Genomic DNA, 20,223 nt, shown 5'->3' on the forward strand with positions numbered 1-20,223 from the left:
CATTCTCATTGTTAATCAATATCTTTGTTCTTTTATCTCCTAAATGGTTCTTCATTAGATCACAAAATAATACAGCCTAAAGAGATTTCAAGAGTTTGGACGGGTTGACTCTAAGGGCCAGTGCCAAATCTAGTCTGAGCCATTCAGAAATTCTTTCAGAGTGGGAACCCCCACCATTTTTCTATGAAGCTGTACTCTGGCCCCTAACTAGCCTCACCATTGGGAAAGCTTCTTATCTCAAATCTGGTATCTCCCCTGCAGCAATTTAAATGAGCAACTTGTTCTGTCTGTCACAACAGGAAGGGATTATTTCCAACTTCTGTAGGACTTGACAGTGTTATCGCACCCCAAAGACAGATTTCTAAGCTCTCCAATAATTTCTTCTTCCAAAATCTCTACAGATGGTGGATCTATTTCTTGAAGTATGTTACTGAAAACAAGGTGAAAGATTGAGCTAAACTGCAAACTTTTGTGTTACAAAGAGAAAATCACCTACCTTTCTAATGTTTTCTTGACACATTGCATTATGGGCAGGCATGGAAATCATAAAATTAATATATTCATTTTTTTGCATCATTGGTACAAACTTCTAATATATATATATATATAGCTTTATTTTTCATATCTCATGTAATTTCTTGCCAAAGTACTAACTACAAATTGGGTACATTTTGTAACAGAAAATTCAGCAACTGTTTCACCTTTTAGAATAAATTAATAATAAAAAATTAGATGGAAAAGATGGAAACTTCCTTGAATTTTCTTTTTATTTGTTTCTTCTTTTTTTTCCTATGAGCTAGTGTATTTCACTGAAAATATTATTGCAAATCTAAAGCATAAAAGACCTTCTTCATAACAGACAAATTTCTTAAAAGCAGTTTTCATTTTTTTATATGTGCAGAATTTTGTCTTTTCATAAAGAAATGTATGTTCTAGGTGAAAAAGATTAGCACTTCCAAAAGTATATTTGAAAATGCTATTAAAATATTTTTTAAAGATTGGGATTTCTGAGAACAAGCATTACAAACACTTTTTTTGGTTTTTGGTGGTTTTGTTTTGTTTGTTCTGTTTGTTTTTTTTAAATTTTTTTTTTTACATTCTATGTGACCTTGCTTATTTCTGGTCTTAAAAGGAGAAAAAAACAAACCAACAAATACAAGGCTTTTTGATGTTCATTTTTATGGGCTTCAACAAAACCCTGGCAGCCAAGCGTGTATTCAAGAAACTTTTTGCAGTTGTTCAGGGTCACAGCAGATCAATTAATCTGAAATTAAATCCCAGTCATCCATTCACAGCAACACTGTAAAATACACACAACATTTCTTAGCCTTGTCTGTCAGCCACGACTTCATTGCAGAGCTGGTCAGTTGAGCCCAGGAAGGGTCTCTGCAGAGGGAGCTGCACTCTGGGGACCAATTGTAGAGGTTATTTTGGGAGCTACATTCTGTATTTTCTCTTTGTTTTCAGCATTTTCCACACATAACAGCTGGAGAGCTCCAGAGAAAGTGCCCATTGAAGGAAGGCTCCCAGTTGAGTGGCTGACAGAGGAGGACAGGAGAGAGGAAGAAAATGAGATTTTTCTTCCAAGAAGTCTGACATAGATACAGCTATTGACATGGATTTTGGCTGGGATTCATCCTAGCAAGCCAAGGGAACCCAGCAGACCCCAAAGTTAGAAGTCCAGCCACAGTAGGCTCCCTCCGTAATCGATGAAAAGAAATAGATGCCTCTCAAGGTTGGGCTGTCTCCTGCAGGGGCTGGGAAGCTTTTATGTCTTTCCAGTGACAGTGTGAAAAAGCTAAAATAACTGTATATATTTCAGATTTTTTTTTTGTTATATCACTGGAGTGTAATCTAGGTCTTAATGTACCACTTACTCAGACAGCAAAATGTTGATGAACTAAACAAAGTTTCCAGAAGAAACTAGAAGTATATTTAACACAAAAATGCAGAATTTTGAGCTGCAATTTATATTTTGTTTGTCTTCATATTGCATTTCTCTCTCAGATATGAAAAATATTTTGCTGTTGCCTGTTAATGAAAGATTGAACAACTTGTTAAACTGTATTTGTATGTCAAACAAAATTAAAAGCTGTAGAATTAAGACAACCATCTTCTACAGCCTGCTGGTCTTGAGTTGTCTACTCTAGTACTTTTTAGGAAAAGAATGGAAGTCAAAGAAGCTCCCTGCATCCACTCTACCCTCTTAAACACCCAAAACAAATGGAACCAAGTTCTTAATTTTCAGTACGGACTTTCAAAAATCCAAGTGCTCTCCTCAGGCCTTTGCTAGCCAAACACTTGATGTTTAATTTTCTTAATTTTATGCTCATCATCACGTAGTCCCAGTATTCCTCAGACTTTTAAATATTGTTGGAAAATGGTCACAAATTACTAAAAAAATCTGTCATAAAACTTTCCTTCAGAATTCCAGGGAGTGTAGTTTGAAAAAAATCCAACTGAAAAAGTCCCAGAGAAAACATATCCTTTATTTGTCCTTCCCAATATTTTATGCTTTTATAAAATTTGGTCCATATTAATTTTTTGCTTTTTCCTTCCTTTTATTGCAAGGATTGAAAAAATGCTAATTGAAAACTATTTTTAAGAGATTTTCGGGTTCTGTATAAAAATCAATAATGAAAAAATATTTATTCCTGTTGGAAATCTGGTTCTAAATAAGGACAAGCCACTGCCTAATTCTGTGCCTTGAAACTTTCTCAAACTTCTTTGGATGCTGTGTGAGTATATTCTACTGGAAATTCAACAGGATTTTCTCCTTGACCCTGATGCATTATGAACTGACAGATTTACATGCACAAAATCATAGCCTGAGAAGTCACTCCCCACCAGTAAATGTAAGAAACAAGAACCAGAAAGCTGAAAAGGGTATTTCTTTTCTCTCAAACACCCTCACATGCAGCTGAGTTTTCCAAATACTTGATTTCTTTGTGGAGATCCATGTCTCTGTGCAAACCACACTGGTCTTGTACCATAATAATGTTGAAACAATGGCTCAGTACAGACAAGAGAAAAAGGACAGTGTGGGGAGAGAGAAGATCTAAAGGTGGGAGGGGGAGGCTCCATCATTTGTTTCACATACCCTAGGCTCAATTAACACATCTTGAGGATTCTTATTACACTGCTAACAAAAAATGAATGCCGAAGTTATGCATTTTGCCTTTTATCTCAATTGTGTTGCACGAGTCTGGCAAAGTTGAAAAGCTGCTAATTTAGTAGTCAGCAGAGTCAAATAAAGTTTCTAAACTGTATGTCTATAAAAGAACATCTTTGCAATAAGGCATAGCAAATATGCTTGCAAAACAGTTCAGTCAGCAAACCTGGTTTAGGTTTTGAAATATTTGGCAATGACATTTATTAGAACAAAACTATAATATATCAGTGATATAAAGAGCTGTCTCTTCATCACTGGTGCTTTATTATAGGTACTAATTTTGTGCAAAATCCTTTAGAATCTTTGCAAAACACCTGCTGAACTTAAAGAAATATGTTTACTGCTCGTGTTGAGACAGATGTAGCTTAATCACATAATATTGAATTTGACTTTTCAGTGCCTCACAATAAATGAAGTGAAAATACCAGTGAAGGAGATTTAAAACTTGTTCCAATCTGAATATCACGTTTGCTGACTGGAGGGTCTAAGCTACAGCCAGTTTCCCCAGGTGTCCAACATTACACAGAATACTTCTGTTTAAGCCACTGTATCTTTAATTTAAAAAAGGAAAAAAAAAAAAAATCCCCAGAGAGTATACTTTAAAAATGTTGAAATTCTTTCTAGATTATTTTTGTTTCTGCTACTTCCTTGCCTGTTTCAATCTAACCAGTATTGAGCTTTCCTCTAGCTGTGTTGTTTCCTTTAGGCACTCTTTGTCAGCTTTTGTTTTTTTCTTTTGGATATTTGAAGGATCCATGTGTAAAAGGAATTTTGCTCTGGAGGTAGCTAATATGAACATCTTGACTTGAGAATGGAATAACACAGGCTGTTTTCTTACTGTGTTATCAGCTGTGCATGATTACTTTTATGTATTGACTGATTTTTGTGGTAGAATGAGGCAATATCTATGAGTTTCAGTCACCATGTATTTCCCAGGTTGAGATTAAAAATTCTTTAGTCTTTTCACTGTAGTATTTATGGATAAGGGAGATTCTGAGAATATGTGCACATATGCTTTTGAGTACAAGAGTTTTATATATTGTGACTTGTGTATATGCTTGTAAAAGAATGTGTAATAATGCAGCTATACAGTCATATATATGTATTCTTAGAATGGTTTGAGTTGGAAAAGACCCTAAAAATCCTCTAGTTCTGACCCCCAAGGTTGGCACATAGTGGAGTGCACAACATAACACAGAGCACACAATTTTAAATATAATTTCAAATATGCATAAACATATTTATAGAATATGTATGTTACATTTTACAGTGCATATATTTTTGTCTCCCTCTATTGAGTCTTATTTACACTGTAATGTTAAATAATAGTCCTTTAATTTTACTTCTTCAGATAAGCTGTGTGTTTCATAAAAAAGCACATGAACAATGAAAGTTCATGAATATTTATATTGATGGTTCCATAGAATTACAGTTATAATCTCTAGAACTAGTTCTCACCAGTTCAGAATTAATTATCAAATTCAGTTTTAATTGCATTATTCTAAATTATAGCAAAAAAAAAAAAAAAAAAAAAGGAAAAATCCCCATAATGAATTAGCTCATGAGTACTTTGCTGGGCCTGCTATCCGCGACTGCTTTCTGCAATCCCATCCTTTATGTGTAATGATGAGCCAAAGACATGTGACTCAGAGGCTTCTCTTGAAACCAACTTGCTTAAATGTTAATGTCTCTCCCACTTTAAAGATAAAATAAAAATTCTATGTCTAGTTCTTTCAGCAGACATGTTGAACTGCATATTCCTTTAGATAGCCTCTTTTTTTTTCTCTTTAGCTAGTTTTGATATATGATTGCATGTTACATTACATACTAAATATATTTCAGTAGTGTTGACTGAAAAAATTATGGGGAAAAAGTAACTTTCTGGATAGAAAGCTCTTGCCATTTAAGCTCTGTCCATCAGTAATTTTTTGCATTAAACTCCAAAGAATCTCTGATTGTCTTTAATTCAATAGAATTTTCATCTAATTCTTACTGAAACAAAGAGAAAAAGTCTCTATAAAATCCCTCTATATAAAACACAAAACATACAGACCTACAAGATTTTAAGGGGTTTTTAGATGGAGTGGGAATCTGGAACACAGTTCCTCCCAGGTCCTGGTCACTCCCTCAAGGCATGTGATAAACCTGGGGGTTATGTGGCCTCAGCACTCCCTTTTCCTTCCCTCTTTGCATCCACACAAAACCACAACGAGAGTCACTGACTACCCCATCCTCAAACAAGACTTCCAAGCAGCTTAGAGCAATGCCACACACCTAATGAGCTGAGTTTCAGCCCTCTGCTTTTTCTCCTCATCATCCTTATGTTTAGGGAAGGCTTATAGGGTCCTCCTTTAAGTCATCAGCTCCAGCGTGCACACATGTAAAAAATAGTAAAAATCGAATGCTTTTTTAGTTCTCTCTGGTTCAGTCATCCAAGGATCCTATGGCCTGTTTCCCAGCTGTGTAATTACAGAAAGTTTGCTACTCTCATCATTTCTTGCAGATGAAGGTCCTGACAGCACCTCGAGCTATTACCCTGTTCAGGCCGAGTGTGAAATGGAAGATTGAAGATTCAAGATTCATACTCCCTGTGTATAGTTGCTGATCTGTATCCAAAAGTCTTGCAAATGATCCGAGCTCAAGTCCATCTTTTTAAGAAAAGAAAAGAGAAGGAGGAGAAAAAAAAAAAAAAAAAAAAAAGGAAGGAAAAAAAGGATCAAAATAGTATCAAATAAAAGCAGGGAAAATTCTGGATTTTTCCTCTCAAGTGCTGTTTACTTTCTAAAGTCAAATCCTACTCAAGAGAAGTCTCATTCCCTCCTACCTGAATACAGGGAAATTATATCATTTAAGCATTAGCAACTGTTTCTGCAGATAAATCTGGAGATTTGTGCTCAGGTTGTTCATGAGACATTTCACTCACTCAGCTGCTCACTAGGCAAACAGTATAACCAGGTGCCTAACTCTAAGCATATGAATAACATGCTGATTTAATCATGATTCCTCTGGCTTAAGGGATACCTGTTCAATCCCTGCATGGAAAAGGGTCTAAATTATAAACAGTGGAGGAAGCACTAGTCAGTTTTTAATTTTAAGATAATTTGAAGGAAGCTGAGCATGAGATTCTATATTAAAATTCAGGTCTATATAGAAATACCCAAAAAAAACCCACTAATGCTGAAAGCAGCATATCCTCTGAATTTGTTAGAGAGAAGGAAGAAGAAAAGTAAATTTTAAAAAAATAACACTTGTTGGTAAATTTGACTCATCAGAAAAAGAACCTGGTGAAAAACCCCAAACCACCCACCTAAATGTCTCAATTAAATACCATCAGAGATAGCCAAAAGACCTGTTATCCCGGAATTAGTCTGGCAAAAGAGAGTTAGAAACAGCATTAATATCTACTTGGTACTGTAACCTAATGAGCTGAACAAAAACAGGCTATGAGACTTTCTTATTCCTACTAAAAAAGCACAGAAATACTTGTTTCAAACTATCATCTAACGTATTCATTTTCTATCACTAAAATAATATCTATTTTCTCCTTAACTTTAGGTCACTCAGGCTACTTATTTTTGTTGGATTTACTGGTTATTTTTTACAGTGTAAGGTGTAACAGAGAAAGATAAAGATATTTTTTTATATTCATGCAGAAGCACTTGTTGCACATATAGCTTAACAAGATTTTTTCTAACTGCCAGGAATTCCCAGACACTACCACAGCAAAAAGAACAGCAACAAAATTGGAAAGATGGGAAAAAAAAGTATTAAAGAAAGAGTGAAAGAAAAGTCCAGACTAAAACTATACATGAAGTTGGATTCAGGTGAGTTGTGTCCCAGGAAGAATCAATAAAGGCAATCATGTACAATCAACACTTATGTGGATTTAAGTCACGTGGCTCTAAAGCTTAAAATAGAGATGCATTACAGCAGATGGCAGCTTGTGGAGGAAAAAAACATAGGTGCAAGAAATGCTGTCCTTTGAGGACGTTTCATAGAGGTGTTATTGGCAGGGAGACTATGACTTTTTTTCCTCTCACCCAGAACTAAGAGAGGTAAGTTTTTGAGAAAATCATAGGACGAAACTGTTGTAAGGGGTAGTATGAGCAAAGAATTTCAGAGATGTTTAAGTGCATTTATATGCAGTATGCTGAATGAGGAAGTAAATAAAGAGGGTTGAAGGCCTTCGGTCAAGTAGTTCTCCTTCTTTTCTTTTCCTTTTTTTCTTTTATTTTCTATCTTCCTTTCACAGTCAATTTACTGCAAGTTGGATCTTGAAAAGAACACTCTGACATCTAGCAGTGTGGCTAACCTGTTAGGGAGCTTTTCAATATTTATATATTGCAACTCCTGATGAGACTGTCTTTTTCCAAATAAAGTCCTGCATCCCTCCCTGGGGACCTTTTAGAACATTTTTGTAACTTAAAATCTGCATTCATCTTTACATTTTGGTTTCTATTCAGTAATAATTTTCTTTCTTTTTTCTTTCTTCCTTTCTTCCTTCCTTTCCTTTCTTTCTTTCTTTCCTTTTCTTAATTCTTGATGTTTCATCTCCTCCATGGAGATATATCTACCTGTTGTTCTCTTGCATTTTTAATTTAAAGAAAATAACCACATAGCTTCATTATGGTGGGGGAAGTTGGTGTGACTAACAGCCACCTCCTCTTGGAGATAACGAGGGAACAATTAAATGGCCCTTTCCTAGGAAGCAGCTGAAACAATGGGAGCCACAACAGGTCACACACAAAATAAATCAGACATGTGGGTGGAAAAGTTCATCAAAATACAGCAGTGGTGGGGAAGGAGGAAGGATGAATTTGTCTGCAGCTGTTCAAGAAAAAAAAAAAAAAGAGGTAGGAATGAAAGGTTGGAAGGGCAGAAACACAAATAGAAGTACTAGAAAAGAGGCCGTCTGAAAGAAAAGGTCTGGAAAGTGGGTAAGAAAAGGAAAGGGAAATAGAGCTAGAAAAGAAGGAGAAATAGAACCATGCTCTGGTACAAGAGAGGAACTATCAAAGGTTTTTTCTGTGACTCCAGTTTTTCAGTGTTCTGAAGTCAAGGTAGTAGGTACATTCAGGTCAGACCACAGGGAAAAACGAACATCTATGCTCTTTGGAGTTAAGCAAGGTTCATACCCTCTTTGTTGCTTTCCATATCTATCCTTATGTATTTTTTGAGTGAGAAAAATTACAATCTTCACATCTTTTCAGAGGATGGATGTATTGGCTTCTAGCTATAGTGTAGTTCAGCATTTTGCAGAGACCTATTCTGTGTGGACAGGATGATCTTTCATCCCTGAGATGAGAGGAAGGGAAACCAAGCATCTGAATTTACATGGCAAAATTCTCATCCCAGGTAGGTCTGTCTGAGCTTTCCTGTTAACAAGGGACATCGAAAAAATTAATACAAAATTATTTTTAAAAATGCAGGGACTTTTTGTATTAGAGGTGTACAATTGAAGAGGACCTTCTTGGCCACTAAAGTCAATTCCTCAGTTTTCTTTGTTGTTCTCTTAATCAAATTGATAAAAATCCTCATGACCTGCTAAATAGGTCTGTCTGGGCTTGTTAGCTGCCCTAGTCTGGTTGATACAGATTTTTCTTCCTTTGATGGTTTGGATCTGTTCAGTGTTGGATCTTGCTAGTTTTTCAAGTTTTATCAATAAACCAAATAGAAGTATTGCCTTTTTTGTTCTCCCCATGAATTTTCTGGAGATGAAGAGAAACAGAAACTTTTCATTTTGAGTCTAAAAGTAATTTTGCCATTTCATGTATATTGCATTTCATTTTTCTGTCCTTATATCAGATAACTTCTTTTTCCTTATTTGTTATATTAAATGAGAAATTGCTCAATTTTGTCTCTGGGAAAGTAACAGTCCCTGTGTTAATTTCTGACAGCCAGCTGTATTTAGTTTTGGCTGATATGCACTATATTTCTTTGGCTACACTGAAATTCAAAATACATTAGAAACTAGGAAAAAAAAAAGAAAAGAAAAGAATAATCACATAGAACAAAACAAAAAAAGAAACTTTCTAGCAATTTATAAATTAGAGTTCTAATATTACATGGCATAAATGACAATATCTGAAAGCTATTTCTAGTCTCTTAAGCCATTTCCCCTCAAAAAGAAAAAGTCAATGTAAAATGTTAAGTAAGGAAAAGTTCCTATTCATCCAACATTCAACTTTTTTTTTGTTTTTTTATTGTGATGTTTTTAATTGAGATTTTTTGCCCCTAAAAATTTATCAGTGCTTTCTTTGAATTATTTTTTTTTTTCAGATTTTTTTTTTCTTGTTTCTCACTTCCTTCTTATCTGTATTTATATTAGGGATGGAAAGTGAGGGGAAGATAAATATTAGGAGAGCACTAGTGGGAGGAAAATGGAAAGCCACTCATATTGTCATTATTTTGTCTTCCAGCAACATCTCCAAGATGCCACTCTCTTCACATCACATAGCTCAAAACCAGAAACAAGCCCAAAATCATTATTTTAAACACAAAAGACACACCAAATATGATGAAAATGAAAATAAAAAAGTGTTTTTTTTTTTTAATTACCACAAATGCCCAAATGCTGGAAAGCTATAGGTTAACAGCTGTATGACTGATAGAAGAGATATCACACACCAGCTTAGGACACTGGCTGGCATTTTACAACCCCTTTAAAAAGGTTTTTTTCCTTTACAACCCCTTAAGTTGTTTCCTTTACATTTAAACAGCTCTTTGTTATTAGCTTCCTCTGCACAATATGGAATCAATGTTTCTATCTCCTCTGAACCTTTGGACAAGCACTGAAGTTGATACTTTGGACAGTCCTCCTTCACAGGAACAGGAACGAGGTATGCAAGGAGTCCCTAGGGGTAGGCTTTTGCTTCAAGTGAAGCATTTAGTACTTCTACCCCATTGCAACAAGAAGGAGATGTGTTTCTATTTCACTGCTATTTGTAAAGACATTAATTCATAGTGCATTCCCCCTCCCCACTCCCCGCTTTATCAGGGTAGTGATAGATTTATTGAGCCAGGTCTCATCTGGTGTAAATTGGCATTGCTGCATTGGTTCCTGTGGGCCTGCCTTGATTTATGCCAGTTCAGGATCTGGTCCATTTTCATGATATTTGAACATCAATCCTTGCATCTCCTTTTCCCATCCGTAGGCTTTTTCTGTCACGGTTCTGAGAAGAAAACACAAATGAGTTAAGGGGCTGTCACCAGCCCAGGGAAGAATTTGCTATTCTTTCTTTGTGACTAGGGTCTCTCCAGTTAATTTCCATGGCAGGTCCCTCTCAAGTTTCTCCAAAACCTGTTACCATGTCCTCCTGAGGATGTCAGCTCCTGTTGCAGACTGAAACATTAACAGGGGAAGTTATTAGCTATTCTCTTTACATACTGCCTTTCTTTATATCTGAATTAATAGAAGTATGAATGCTGGTCATCAAAAGAAATAATGAGTTTTAGAAAGCGAAAATGACACTGACAAAAACAAAAGAAATCTGATCTCAGCAGAGGGGTCCACAGAGAAGAGGAACAAAGAGGTAGAAGATAAAAAAGAAAAATTGAGAACCTAAAAGGAAGAGAAAAGAAAGAAAGGGAAAAAGAGAAGAAAAGAGATGCTTGGAATGAGAAAGAGCATACTAGTTCTTCAGCAGAATTGAAAGCAGTCATGGTGCAGGCAGAAGGAAGAGAATTTATCAGATTTTAAAATACATTTTTTCTCGCTCCCATTTGACTGAATAATATAAATACATGTTGTTAAACCTCCTTACTGGATGGTCTGTTTGCAAATGTTTCTTTGATTATTCCAGGCTGGACAGAAGACCACACACTCAGAAGCAAAATGCCACAGAAGCACAGTGTCCTATCCCCACACAAAGCCTGAACAGCCCCCTTCCACCCTTCCCCTCACAGCCCAAAGTCCTGCCCACTGGAGTAGTCAAAACCAGTGCTGGATACCAGGTGTGCATTTGCTGTGCCAAAACTGCTTCTGTTTGAGGAAGGAGCACAAGAACAAAGAGAGCAAAAGAAGAATGAAAGGAGGGAAAATAAAAACCAAAATAAACCAAACAAGACAAACCAAACATAAAACAGAACCAAAACAGAACAAAAAAATACCAAAAGAAAAACAAACAAACAAAAACCCACAGAAAACCAACCTGCCAAGCAATCTTTCTACCCCTGTATTTCTTAGTTTATAATTTATGAAGTCTTGTTACACCTTTTCCTAGGAAAAGGGTCTTTTTATCACTTCTAATACAGACACATCTTTTTTTTTTTTTTTCCCTCAATCCCCTTTCCTCCATTCTGCTGATAAAATAAAAAGCTGAAAGGAGTAAATAATTTATGTGAATATTTTAACTATACTTATCTAACTGCATCTACTTTCAACAGTTTATGTAATTGATTTCCTCAGCTTAAGGCCATACAGGCTCCTCTTAATGCACTGTGTCTCAAGTTTACTTGTTTGACACCTGTCTGTCTGCTGTTTCAGGAAGTAGAGGTGGTTAGATTAGCAGTGCTGCAATCATAAAAGTGTTGAGGTTGGAAAAGACCTCTACAATCATTTAGTCCAATCACTGCCCAGACTAACACAGTCCATCCAGAACTGCCCTGTTACCACTAAACCATGTCTCCAAGTTGTATTTCTGCACATTTTCTAAACACGTCCAGGGATGGTGATTCCACCACTTCCATGGACAGCCTGTTCCAATGCCTGAACATGCTTTCAGTGAAGAAAAGTTTTCTAATGTCATTCAAAGACCGCTTTGCCACAAGTCTTCTGGATGGTCATAGCTATGCCACTTACCTTCTCTGGTCTGAGTTTCTTTTCATCACAATTATCATGGTGGCTTGCAACCTTCTAGGGAAGATAAGAAGTATGAAAAAAATCTAGAAGTGCAAATGTACCACAGGGGTCCTTGATTTTAGTTTACTTCATAGAACCAGCAATGACCATCACACTTCTGAATAATGGGTGTAGTTTGATATTCCTCTGGCAGACGTTATCTATCTCCTTCTTTTCTGCAATATTCAGAGTGGACATCTCTAACTCATATTTCATTATGTGACTAATTATGTATTAATTAACAGACTCATTTATGTGAAGACCAAATATGATAATGGAAATAGCAAACTATTGTTTTTCTACTATCTTGGGGTGCTACACTCCCTGTCTTAGTATTTTACACTCTTATGCACTTCAGAGTGATGCTGGGAACATTTCAAGCAGTGCAGCATGAAATTTTGGTTCTTTCCTACTGGGGAATGATGGAAATTCCTCCTGGAGGGCTTTCCATGTGTGGCTATCTATACCTCTGTCTCTGTCTATCACACCTTTGACTGCCCTTAAAGCCTTCACCTTAAAAGGTGTCATGCTGTTAATCTGTAAAACAGAGTCTATGAGTTTTTAAATCTTGGGTGGATTTTTTGCCATGGAGAAATAAGAATGCACTGCAATATATCTAAATATTTGAAACTTGACCAAAATGTATGGAAATATACCACTGTGACATTCAGTTCTATGTTTTCCATGGTCATGATTCCTTCATAATCCTGCTTGGTAATTGAAAGAAGATATTAATGAATCTTGAGGAGGGGTTATCTTGATTTTTTTTTCTTTTTAAATACTTCTCACAAGCTATGAGATATTTCTTGTTTCTGAACCTATCAATCAATGCAAATTTGTGTGATATCCTTCTGGGAGTCACTTACCTTGTATCACAGATGGTCTCTGGAGAAATATGGATCTCAGCTGCAGTCCTGTGAAGAAAAGCTAAGTGAGCCTCTACTGTAGAAGAACTATGATCAAGACACTCTATAATACAAAGAGAAAGAGTCTCAGGACACCTGATACAAGATGCATAGAATAATGAAATATGGAAAGGCAAAGTAACTAATGTAAATTATAAAAAATACACTCTTAAGACTGTTTGATACCTCTCTTTGAAGGTTTCAAATGAAAAGAGATAAAAGCTTGTTGGGAAAGTCTGCTTTTAAGTATGACAGATTTTGAAAAAAATAGCTATTTTATTATACCCTTTATCAAAAGTTTTCTTCAGAATTTTTGTCTGCAGTATATATAAAAAAAATTAAAAATCTGTAAACTTGCACTCTTTATATATGATCAGGAACTAAACAGGTAAAATTAACTGGGGTTTTAGCAACCACAAATCATTATACTGGTTTAAAAAAAAAAAAGCCAAAGGAAACTAGTGTCCTTTTAATAAATATTGAATTTCTAAGTAACTTTTCAAAATGTTAATATTTTAGATAAAATATTTATGACAGAGAGATTTTTCTTCATTAAATACACCCTAATAAGCAAAATAAATATTTTTAATAAAGATAAAAACCAGTTTCTACCTGTTTTTGTATATTTAAAATCAGAGAAAAAAATTTGCATAATCACAAATTAATTTAGCAGCCTCTGTCCCATGATAAGGCAATGACCGGGAGCTATTGGGAATTCAGATCTTTTGACCCTGTGTGGGATTCTTTCATCTCTAAGATAAATTATGCCCATGAAAAACCTATCATGTCATCTCAGAGCAATATGTACTGCACAAACAAGAAAATTATGTTGATGGCTGCATAGTTCTCCCTTGATTTTGAAGTTATTTTAATTTCATTTCAGTTACTACTGAAGAAGCCTTTCACAGGATGTCTTAGTGAGATGTTTGCTCCTGGTTTGCAAATAAATTTTCTTATTTTTTCACATTTGGTTTGAGTTGAGATCATCAAATGAAGGCAGCACTGGCTTCTGACTTGCTTCAAGATATACGATAAGTTATTAATGATGTGTCACTTAATCATACTCAAGGGTGTTAATATTTTGTGACATGTCAAGAATGAGGAGGTGCTGTAACTCAGAAGTTGCCTTCTGTCACAATTGTCAAGCAGGACATGAAATCTGGTCCCTCTGGTAAAATTTACTTATCTCCCTATCTAATTTAGGACCAACACTTCAATATGCCACTCCTGTACTACCCTAGAGAAGTATTGTGTTAATGAAGAAGAAGTTAAGGAAAAGGTTTTTCAGTTTCTATACATATCACCTGTGGCTTTGGCCACTGAATTAGTGTGTGCTGTTGTATGCACCAGATCCTTTCCCTCCACCATTTTCATTAAAATCCATCTTTCAGAGCAAAAAAATATCAGCTCTCATATACTCCTCTTAAAACCAACGAGTTTCAGATTACACTGACACCAAGACTGTCAGCATGGAAGAGAAGTACAGCCAAGTGCAATAGTATTACAACTCCACAGATAATGAAGCAGTAGCAGAGCTTTTAAAATAAAATTATTACAAAGGATTATAAATAAAGTCATTTTTCTTCCCCTTAGTAAAAGACCCATGGAGCAAACAGTGGAATTATTAGGCACCTGAGTAAATATATATTTACGTTTTTCCAATCTTGTGTAACTCTTTGGCACAGCCTGTAACAGAAAACAAAAGTATATTTTAGCTACAAAGTAATTATATTTATTTCCAAAAAACATATTTCTTATAAAACTAAATTGTTGATGAATAATTTTTTAAGTCCTATTAGCAAGACCTAATTTCAATTGCATTTTAAGGCAATTTTAGGCAATGCCAATGGCTTATCCAACTATTAGGTGCTAATACAGTAAAAGGAACACGGAGTCTTCTTTTCCTGGAAAATCATATTTAATGGATAGGAGGACTGCAGGTACAAGACATACTAGACCTCTTCATTAAAATATTACCAAAATTTCTCTGATAAGGTCAGTTCAATTCAGCAGTTTTTGTGTGGTTAATATAGAAAATCTGGTCAACCTACATAGCAGCTCTAGTATAGAGTGATCTTCTCAGAATCATGGAAAATTTTGGGTTTGAAGGAACCTTAAAGATTATCCAATTACAGTGCCCCTTTTGTGGGTAGGGTCTCTTTCCACTAGACCAGGTTTCTCCATGTCCACTCCAACCTGGCCTTAGATACTTCCAGGGATTTGTCATTCACAGTTTCTCTGGGCAAGCAGTGCCAGGGACCCAATACCCTCACAGGAAAGAATTCCTAATATATAATCGAAACCATTTAATTTGAATCTGAACCCATTCCCCTTTGTTCTGTTACGCCATGTCCTTGTAAAAAGTCCCTTTCCATTGCTCTTGTATCCCCTCTATGTACTGGAAGGTTCCAGAAGTTCATCCCAGAGGCTTCTCCAGGCTGAACGAAAAAATGCTTTCAGCCTATCTCCATAGCAGAGATTGTCCAGCCCACAGATCATCTTAGTGGCCTTCTCTGCACTCATTTCAGCAAGTGCATGTCTCTGGAACACTGTCTAGTAAAGACTGAGGCAAAAAAAGTTGTTGAACATCTCAGCAACTTCCACCTACCTAGTCCCAGTTAACAAGGCCTCCAATTTCTTTTCATAAAGGGCCCATAATTTTTCTGGTTTTCCTTTTACCACCAATGTACCTAGAGGAGCTTTTCTTGTTGCCCTTGACAGAATACTGTTCTAACTTTTACAAGCCTTTTAATCTTTGAGTGTAGGTCAAAGAAAAGTCCCAAATCTATGTTTTCCTGAGGCTTTCAGGGCATTAGGTTATGGTTCCACATTTTCTTGTCTACACCTATGTGTCTTCTAAATACATAAAAAATAATAGAAGGAGGTCAGGGGACAATTATTATAATTAGTCACCAAGGTCAGAACTAAAAGTAATGGGATAAAACTGCAACAAAGAAGAAATTTTAGCTAATGGTTAAGACAAACTTCATAACTATTAGGATTGCTAGATCCATGCAACAAACTGCCAAGGGAAGTAACATCACTTTCACTGTGAAGCATTCCAGGACAGACATATAATCAGTCTCACAGTAGTGTCTTAAGGAAAATTAATTCAGTCTTGCTATGAAGCACAAGCACAATATATGCCACTCACTAGGGTCCCTGTTCCAACTCTAATGTTTCAGCACTGAATGTGTGCAAAAAACCAATAATTCTCTGTTCCTATATAAATTTGAGGAGAGAATGCTGCTAATGTATATATTGACTAATACTTTGCTAATGCTCCTAACATGTCTGAGTGCTACTATACAGAAGAGATTTTAAAGAATGTTAGTAGTGATTCTGCCCAATATTTATTATTTTTATCCAAGCACCTCAAACCTCATTGCAAGCTTTGCGAAACTCGATTAACCTATCAAACTTCACCACAGGAACATGTTGTGCCCAGGTGGTTATTGTGACAAAAGCAGCTGTGTCATGAGAATTGAGGATTTATTTCTAAATCATAATAAATAGCTTGAAGCAGTGCCAAATTCAGGAATGAGTTGATAAGGTTGAGTGTATCAGGGAAAATAGGTGCTATTTTAAAGGCAGATGGACAATTAATAGTGCACCCTTGATCCTCTGGGCCATGTCCTGAGAGCTAACTGAGTTGGGCATGAAGCAAAAACCATATGGCTGAATTCCTCATGGTCACTTTTCTACTTAGTTAAATCTTGGGCCAAACAAAGCATTGCTGACAGTGTAATTTCTTTAGCTTTCTGAATAAAGGAAAACCTCTTTTCATAAAGGAAGCCCTAGGAATTCCTCATATTAATTCCTACATTGAGTCCAAAATCTCTGTTTGAAGTAGGGAAAGAACAGCAAACCCATTTACAGAACACCCAGAGATAGAAAATCATCATCTTTGGTAAACAGCTCCCATGGTTAACAGTTTTACTGTTTAATTCTGTACTTTATTTTCAGTTTGAATTTCTGTAGCTTTAACTAGCCGTTGAACACTGCTGCAACACTGTCCACAATGTTCTTTATGTAGATATTTACAGACTAATCAAATCTCCACATGTGATTTACCTCTGCTAAGACAAATCAAATGAAATACCAAATTTGTATGGGGATGAGAAAGAAAAAATTACCTGGACCCTGATGTGAAAAGACTGTACAAAGGAAACATGAATGAATAGCTGTTACAGCCATGTTTTAAAATTACTAATTCATTGTGTTGACCTTCTCATTGTATAGTCAGTTTCAATCCTTGTTCTTCCCTGGATTTGTAATGGCACATTTGGTCCCAACTGTTTTCTTACACCCAGCTTATCAAGCAATCTAGAGAGCTCCAAGTCAGTCATGCATTCTGCTCATTATTTACAGCTGCACCCAAATTTATGTGATCTAAAAATGCTCTCAGAAATTTTTTTTTGTTGTTTTTTGTTTTTTTCTCATATCCTAGTTAAAACTATTTAATCATGATAGATATGAACCATGACCTCACTGGAATTCCAACAAAAGGAATTTTAAAAGGCTGATTGCACATTTTATTGATATTGATATTTTGGAATCCAGTACTCAGTATTTTTTTTGACTGTGCAAAGTATTCTGTATTAATTATTCAAATTGAGAGTATCAACTACTTCTTCCACTTAATCTTAGAAGAGCATTATAACTTATTCTCACAAAAATGTTCTTATAATTGACCAACCTTTGTCTGGGACTTTGAAGCTTTTGTCTGTATGCCATCTTTCCAAGTTATAATGACTAATGCATTAAAAATGGATTTAGTATGGTCATAAAAAAAACCCCACAGTTATTAGTATAGTATTTTTTTGTTTGTGTTTGTGTTTAATTTTAGTTTGGCTTTTTTTATTTGTTTGTTTGTTTTCTGGGGGGAGAGGGGAGTTATGTGACAAATACATTTTTTCAGCATCCTTCAAATGACTTTAGTTTCCCAGAACAAGCTAAGTGCATGAGAAGCATGAAAAGTGTCAAAGAACACTTTTATTCTGGCTATTTCACAGCAGCAGTAGCAGCCAAGGAGGGAGCATTCAGGAACAACAGTTTTGGTAAACACCAGGTCTAGACCATATAAAGACAAGGTTTGGAAAATATAGACCAATTTATATAGACTATCCTTAGCCCAGGAAAGGGAGAAGTTACTTACTTCCCTTTCATTTTAAAAATTCTTGTCTTCTTTTAGCCTGGAGCAGAGGAGTTGGAGAGGGAATCTTATCACTGTGTGTAAGTGTCTGGAGGGAGGATGTCAAGAGGATGGATCCAGGTCCTACTCAGTAATGCCAAGCAATGGAATGAATGAAACTGGCAGACGGGTAATTCCATGTGAGCTTGAGGAAGAATCTCTTTTATGTGTGGGTGACTGAGCACTGGAACAGATTGCCCAGTCAGGTTGTGGGGTCTCCTTGCCTGCAGATACTCCAAAGGCATCCAGCCACAATCCTGAGCAATGTGCTGTAGGAGACCCTACTGCAGCAGGGAGGCTGAAGTAGATGAATTTCAGACCCTCCCAACAATTTTAAACAAAAAAAAAAACCAAAAAATTGCTGCAGCTCTAAGTCTTAAATATGTAGGTGCAGCAACACTTTGAACAGAACAATTATGCTAAAATTGAGGAACTGGATACTGATCAGCAAAATGACAATTGAACCCATTGCTTCAGACAAATGCTGTTGTATATGTTCAAAGACAGTGAAGGGAGAGAAGAGGGGGAAAAGAAAGAGGAGATATTCATTTTTATCACATTAGGATTGATTTAAAGATTGTTTGGGAGCTACTTTCATTTTCATTTTAATATTATTAGGAGATAGCAGCATATAACAGGCTTTGACACTGAATGCTATGCTTTGCATCGGTTGCAGAAGATTCCTGGGGAATCAGGGGGGGAGCAGGGAGGAATTGATCAGATTCTTTCTTTTTTCATATGGGAGGGAAAAGTTGTGTGACATTTACAAAGTCAACTGTCACCTGAACAACAGGCTGGAAGACAAGTGTCTGCATTTCGTGCTTTATGTCTTATTTTAACCCATACATAACCATTTCTCTTGGGCTGCAGTTAAAGGGAACATGCTACTTAAATTGATGAAAATAAGATACTTCTACTTATTTATCCATTATCTCTCTCTTCTATCATTCTATCTTCTTTCATTCAATGCACTACTGTGTTGTTCTCTCCACCTCAAACCTGTTGTCATCATGTTTTCAGTTGAAAACAAGCACTCATACCTGGATGTTCACTAACCTACCAACCTCTAACAGAACGTTGCCAATGGCTGTTAAGGCATTTTACAAATAATAGGACTTGAGATTTATAACGTCTTATTTTGAGGATTTGATTTTTTTTTTACAGGACATCTGACAAGGAGAGACATGGAATCTACTCACAGGTGTTAAAGGTGAAAAAACAGTCAAACAGGAACAGCTGTAACCCAAGTCTGGGCTTTGCAACACATTTTATCAGCATATAGCAAACCTTTTATGTTAGTAATATGCTTTGACTATGTGCATTTAAGGACAATACCTTTAAATTCTTTTTTTTTTTTTCCAGTTGCAGATATTTCTTCATCCATTTAATCCTAAATCCCTGAACAACCTGTCCACTGATAGATCATTAAAGGCTGATCAGAGTTACAGTGTTTGCGGAACAAAGAAGGTGACTAAGGATCATAGAATCATAGGATTGTTTAGGTTGGAAAATGCCTCTAATGTCATTGAGGTAATTCGGTACTGCCAAGCTGCCAATAAACCATGTCCCCAAATGATATATCTGCACTTTTCAAAAAAAAATTCCAGAGATGGTGACTTCACCACTTCCCTGAGCAGTCTGTTTCAATATCTTTTCCTTCAGGGAAGAAAAATATTCTGATCTAAAATTTTAATTTACCCTGCCCAACCTTGGGCCTGTTTCCTCTCATCTTGTCCCTCGTTACCTGGAAGAAGAGACTGACTTTCGCCCAGCTACAATCTCCTTTCAGGTTTGGTCTCTGAGATGGGTCTGTCAGAGCAGAAGATTATGGAAGAGCCTAAACCACTGAAGAATCAATGTGATGCATGTGTCACTGTGGAATACCTCAAGTTCTCCTGTAGGTTTTAATTTCCTGCTCTTAGTGTCTTCTTAATGAAGACCCTGATGATTCACCTGGAGATCAACTTGGGCTTTACTGTTTGAATTGAGTAGTGAAAATGTTGCTTCTTCCTCCATTTGGAGTCTACAGGGTAGACAGGGGATGAAGGGGAGAATCTGGAATCTTTGTGTTATCCTCATGGCAAATTAAAAACTGGGAGAGAGCATAGTATTG

At 36.1% G+C, this 20,223-nt stretch overlaps 1 long non-coding RNA gene across 1 annotated transcript; it reads left to right on the plus strand.

Annotated features, from left to right (window-relative positions):
• The first annotated feature begins 668 nt into the window (after positions 1-668).
• LOC146763793 (uncharacterized) lies at positions 669-18,282 on the plus strand. Its single transcript, XR_014951704.1, has 3 exons — positions 669-7,227; positions 9,892-10,011; positions 10,975-18,282. It is a non-coding gene; the product is annotated as an uncharacterized LOC146763793 (long non-coding RNA).
• The last annotated feature ends 1,941 nt before the right edge of the window (positions 18,283-20,223 follow it).

The sequence above is a fragment of the Lonchura striata genome, chromosome Z, assembly GCF_050655825.1.
Source record: "Lonchura striata isolate lonStrDom1 chromosome Z, ASM5065582v1, whole genome shotgun sequence".
NCBI classification, from domain to species: domain Eukaryota; kingdom Metazoa; phylum Chordata; class Aves; order Passeriformes; family Estrildidae; genus Lonchura; species Lonchura striata.